Here is a 6,319-nt window from a genome sequence, read left to right as displayed (position 1 = left end):
GTGCCACTGGAGTGCTATTTCTTTTGCTACAACTGTCTAACATAGCTTCCCCATAACAGTCAAAAATGGGAGTGTCAGGGGAAGAGTGGGCAACGACTGGGTACCAGATGCCATCCCATACCTTTTATTTAATTCAATCAGTAAGCAGATTACAAAATGAGAACATCTGAGTCTAACAGGAAAGATTCTAGCAACATGCATGGAAGTACTAGAAGAAAAAAATGCATTATCCCTATCAGATTTAGGGATTTGGTTTCTTGTTCCAGGTTTTGTGGGAGCCAGTACAGACAGCTGTTAACATCTTTTTTCTGCAGCTGGGTACCCAGTGTGCAGTTTCAGGCTAGGTCCTTTGGCCATTATTGCCATTATTGGGGCCATCACTGAGTGAAGGAAGCCACTAGGACCTTCCATAACACTGGGATGGAGCTGACAATACCCCTTGCTTCTATAGTTACTATTGATAAGGCTATCAGAGGGAGGGAAGGCAGCATCCAAGAATCACTTGGTAGGGCCAGATCCAGCTGATGCCCATTTGCCATCACTGGGACCAGCAGAGTCTGGGGAGGCAGCAGCCAGCTATCTCGATCATTCCAAAATGAACATCACCATCCATCCCCTTCGTGGGTATATTTAAGCTCCCCCCCACCCCATTTTTCTTCCAGTGAATTTTCTCCTTACTTGAACAAGTACAGAGAGCCTGGCTATTGTGGGTTTTCTGGGCTGTGTGGCCGTGTCTGGAAGTTTTCACACACACACTTATGGCTGGCATCTTCAGAGGCATGTCATGGTCAGTTATGTTCCTTTGTGCCAAGTAGAGTAACAAATCTTACTGTGACTTGCCTCCAAAGGTGTCAGGCATAGATGCGGGTGAAATGTTAGGAGCAAAAACTACCAAACCACGGCCACACAGCCTGGAAAACCCACAACAGCCAGTTGATTCCAGCCATGAAATCCTTCAACAGTACATAGAGACTTCTGCTTTGTATGTGGCTGTGTAGTTCTGCTTTTATTATCCATGTACAGTCGTTTCACTGTTAAATCTAGTGATTTTTAACACATGCACACATGCACACAAAGAGGAAAAAATGGTAAACAATGGAGCCAAATGACCATGAACTGCCAGAGGGACAGTCTGATATTTCCATGCAAAGGTTCAAAAGTATTCAATGGAAGTGTCCTTACTAGATTTATGTTGGTGATATTTACTGCACTTGTAGATAATCACTGAACTTATATATATTTGAACTTTGCCAGGAAGTATCTTTGCCAGGAAGAACAAACCTCTTACATTTCACAGCTATTTGTTCCCAATGTTCACAAATATTTATCTGTCTCTATGTGCATGTCTGTTAATGCATCTGATGACGCACACTACAGTCCCCCAAACCTACTACAATAAATCTGTTCATTTTTGTAATGCAAGATGTGGGGGTTTTTTTCAGGGAAGAGGGATTCTCCTCTCCTGAGACTTAAGTCATCAAATGAAGGAGGAAGTTGGACCTGTTGAGAGAATTGCAGGAGGATCGGCAGGTTGGAGTAACACTAGGTGAGACTGCTTCTTTTAGAGCAGGGGAGAAGGCACTGCTAAATGCTAATTACATATTTCCATATTAGCTGATACAGAAACAGAATTGCAAAGGGATATGCAGGTTGTAGGACAACCTCCAGGTTGTGAATTGAAGAACAAAAAGGTCCAACCTTTGAAGTCACAGGGATGTAATCAACAAGTAGCTTATAAAGGAAGACAGGCAAGGCTTTCCCCTCCACAAAATTAAAGTGAAATGGGGCACAGATTATTTAGGTGGGCCAATGAAAACCCCCTGGTTTCATATGGGTGCACTTTTCTACAACCTCTTATCAGGCTACCCACAGCATTGTTAAATATTGCCACTGCCCCCCTGTTGTATTAGTGTCCTATAAATCATAGTCGATTAATAGATCTGTGCCTCTTATTCTCTGTTTTGGTATTTACATGACATCAAAGTCATCTGTCACATTTCTACAACCAGAGTTAGTTAATGAAAACCTTCACATGAAAGCCCATGAAAAGAGCAAAAGCAAACCGCAGACAGGAACTGGAAGGGTGGAAATATGCTGGGATCTGAGACAACCACTAACACATACACAGTGCGCGACAAGCAGTGCTGATTATTAATTATTTACAAAAAGAACCTGAGCAGCACGTCAGCTCAGGCGAGGTGGATAGGGATGCGGAAACCTCACTCTGGGATCCTTCCGTCAGATTCATGTTAATTAGAGCAGCATGCAAGGGAGAGAGAAATATCCAAAGATGTTTTATTCTCCTGTGAGGTGAGAGACCTGCAATTAAGGCATCTGTTTATCCTTTGTAACTGACTGAGAATGCTTTTGAAGGAATTATAGGCTTAATATAATTTTTAGAAAACCCTCTACATTCTGTCTTCCCATCACTTGGCCACTTGATCAGGTAACTGGTTAAGGACCCTATGAACAAATTCCCCATTTCATACTCAGGAAATTCCAACTTCACAAGCTGATAACTCAGAACTATATATTATCAGTTAGGTGATTTATGCACTAAGGTATAAAATGCATGTTTAAATGGATCATCTGTTACAACTCTGCTAAAAGCTATGTATCTCAGTTCTCAATTCTGAAAGATGGAAACCATCTCCATAACATCTAGTGGCCCATGTAAAATTTAGGTACCCTAGCTAAAAATATTTCCCTGTGAAATTGAAACCTCATTTAGCTTTTATTAATATTAATATTTTACTATTTTGGCATTATTTTATCATCCAATATATTAACAATTTTTTTAAAAAATGAACAAAGAAAATAAGTTGTTATTTTGCTTGCCACAGATGAACATATTCGATTTCCTGTTTATAATACATGTAGGCTACATTTCTGCAAAACACCCAGCTTTCTTCATTATGAGGTAGCAGAAACTGGCAGAATACACCTCACCTAATGAGAAATAGGGACCAAAGGATGCAAACATCAACTAAACATAGGTTAGCTTCAGAAATGGGATTTGCCTAACCTGAACATCAGTGTTTTGTGAGAGGGAGAGCGCGAAGAAACACCAGTAAGTGAAGAGTAGAGCAAATGCAAAAAAAAGTGTGTAAGGAGGGGAGGCAGAGGGGAGAGGCCAAGCACCAAAGAGAAGGGGTGGGGAAGGGATTTACAAGCTGCTGTTGCTCCTGACCCAGTTCTCAGCCAAAGAGATGATCTGATTTTCTAGAGCTTTGAGCAGGAGGCACCCCAGGTCCTAAACCCTATAACCCCCCCCCCCCTAAAACAAACATAACTTGGCAGCCTACATCGGTCACCATCCCTTCCCCAAGTGCAAATCCATAGCTTATACCATGCATCTCATCCCATTAGGAAATGTCACAATCTTAGAAACTATTGGAAATTATGTTGTATTGGATGGTTTGGGGTTTTTTTTAATGTAGACCATAAGCCACTTTGAGCTAGGACTCGTCTGTTGTGCTTTTTGTAAAAGCTGCATATTTTTAACGCTACATTTTTATGTGCAGTATGTGTCCAAGAGATCTCTAGCTTCCTCTGCTTCCTGATCTTGTTTCCTTGGTACAGCAGTTAAGCTCAGTCATCAGGAGCCATTGCTATTTCCAGGGCACTCTTTCAGACTGGACAGTTCCTCTGCACCAATCTCCTCTCCTTAACCCCCCGCCCGCACCTAGCCCTGCCACTATAATCTTCGTTATGCAACCTAATTTTATTAGAACTTTTTAAAAGACAAAAGAATATTCACAAAAACTATGGTATAAGAAGGAAAGAGAGGGGACCTGGTTTCCTCTGCACCAAATCTTTAAAAAATTAACACTAGCTCCCTAGTTACAATTACAAAATTATGTCACTTAATTCTTAATTGTTATTACGAAGTAGGATTCAGACTTTTCTTTATTATATCCATTTTTCTATTCCCTTAGTCCTCTAATTCATAAATCATTGGTTCATTTTTTCCCTGTATCAGTATCTTACCTATTTGCAGGCAAAATTTTAAAAGGATTAGAAACCCTGAGCCTCATTCTCAGCTGCTTTGTGCAGTTTTAGAGTTGTATGCTTGAGCACAAAAATCATTTTCCTCCCACAAAAACATGTTTTTGGGAGGAAGTAGTGGTTTAATGGAGTGGTTAAGATTGAAAAGGGGGGAGGGAGGAGTTGACGTGTAAAGTTGACAAGATTCAAATGCATTTCTCAGCGGCGCATTAATAAAGGAAGACACACCCTCCACAAAGGCTGAGGAGTAAATGCAAATCTTGCTGCAGAAAAAGAGATCAAAAGTGGCACCTGGTTTTGAGCCGTGTTTGGCTCAAGGCAGGGCTTTGTGGCAAGACAGCAGCGGGGCTTCCCTTCTGCAGGCAGCAAAAGAACCCTCTAATCACCCCTAATGAGTCAGATGCAGTGTTTCAGGAACAAGAGATCCACAGTCACCAAAAAATTGTCCCAGCTGTTACTTAACTGTTAGATTATTCTTAAAACCATGAAAAGGATGCTATTCATAACTGCTAAGTCACTGTCCACTGAAGTTATTGGAGAGCTTTTCCTTCACCAAATCCTCCCTCCATACAGAAAGCCAAGCAGTCAGGAATAATGCCAGCCTAGCCTTTGCCCTGATGTAGTTTTTCTGGGTGCAGAAGCATTCAGACACACAAACTCAGTCACCATTCTTGGTCCATAGACCAGGAAAAGCTTTGCCTCTGAAGGTTTGGTCTTGGGAAATCTGTGTTTACTCCCAGGGCTATGACATTCTGTAGGTGATGGCCTTTTCAGTCTCTCTCACTTAAGGTTAATCCCCCACCCGGCTCCATGATGGGATCACCCCATCCAAGTATTACAGCCTGGACGAGGATGTAAATATGAGGAACGAAGTAGAAATTATACCAAGAACAGAAAAGAACAGCAGCAGGGCACGTTCCGCTTGCTCAGCTCAAATCCCTCCTAATCCTATTAGGAATGCTGCTGTCAAGGCTGGTTCCAGCCGCTGGAAGATTTTCACCATCCTCTGCTCTTGGGCATCTGTTCTGTGGTGCCTTTGCTGAGCCCACTGTCCCTTTCCTTGTTATTACACCTCCAAAAAGCTGAACAAGGGGGAGAGAGTCACACTATAGCAGTGGTGGGGAACCTATGGCACGGGTACCAGAGGTAGCACTCAGAGCCCTCTCTGTGGGCACGCGCAAACAGAGTAGCCCCCCCCCCCACATCTAGGCTGGCCCAGCCCACTGGGCTCAATTATTAGCATTAAACCTAAGACCTAGTTTTGGGGAAGCAGGGTAGGTAATCCTGTTAAGTGCTGTTAAACCCCACTGATTTTCATGCGAAGAACTAAAGCGTGATCCTTTAGCTGGGAGTAAGCTCGGTTGCTGGCAATCGGGCTTACTTCTGAGTAAACCCTTCTAGGGTCCTGATTCACCCGTTGGAAGAGTTGCACGATTGCTTCAAAACAAAGCCGCCACCACCAAGCATACTCCCGAGTAACACATGCCTTGGAGCCAACTGTTGTTCTAAACGAAAACCTCAATATTCAGGTTAAATCGCCGTATTGGCACTTTGCGATAAGTGGGTTTTGGGTTGCAATTTGGGCACTCGGTCTCAAAAAGGTTGGCCATCACTGCACTATAGCAACATTGCAGTGTGACGCAGCCAGCATTTTTGGCAGGCTACACAGGTCTGCGAGCCAGGAAAAGAGAATATAGGCTTTGTGTTTACTTCTCAAACCAGACAGAAAGCAAAACAGTTTCTCAAATGACTATACAGCAAAGATCATCAGGAAGACCATGAATACGGTCATGGCACACACAAAACTGCGTTATACTAAATCAGTCGACCAAGGTCTGTATTGTCCACTCAGGCTGGCAGCTGCCCTCGAGTTTCAGGTAGAGGGCTTCCACATCACCAGCTGCCTGATCTTTTTAGTTAGAGATGATGTGGATCAAACATGAGACCTTCTGCAAAGTGGAGGATCTTCCACTGGGCCACATGGCAAGAGAGCTGGGATGTATCTCTGGTCAAACACCGAGATGTCAATATAGCCAGTGAAAGTCTTGAAGTCAAAGCCATAATTAGGGTTCATTATGAACAGGGCAGGGCAGAGAAGTTTTACATTCAGATTAATTAAAGTAGTCTTCCAATCCCTCTTGGTGAGCAACAGTTAAACCTCATGCGTTCACAAGACAAGTGGGGCTCCAGAGAGCATGCCTGCTTTTTCAAGAGGGCATTCACTGGCAGGAGCAGAATTTGGTTTCCGATCCTCCAGTCGCCTATTGGAAGATCTCTCTCTTAATGGCTGCTGAATGAAGCCATCTAGAGC

This window comes from Sphaerodactylus townsendi, linkage group LG16 (genome assembly GCF_021028975.2).
Source record: "Sphaerodactylus townsendi isolate TG3544 linkage group LG16, MPM_Stown_v2.3, whole genome shotgun sequence".
Classification (NCBI taxonomy): domain Eukaryota; kingdom Metazoa; phylum Chordata; class Lepidosauria; order Squamata; family Sphaerodactylidae; genus Sphaerodactylus; species Sphaerodactylus townsendi.
This window is presented reverse-complemented; position numbering follows the sequence as displayed.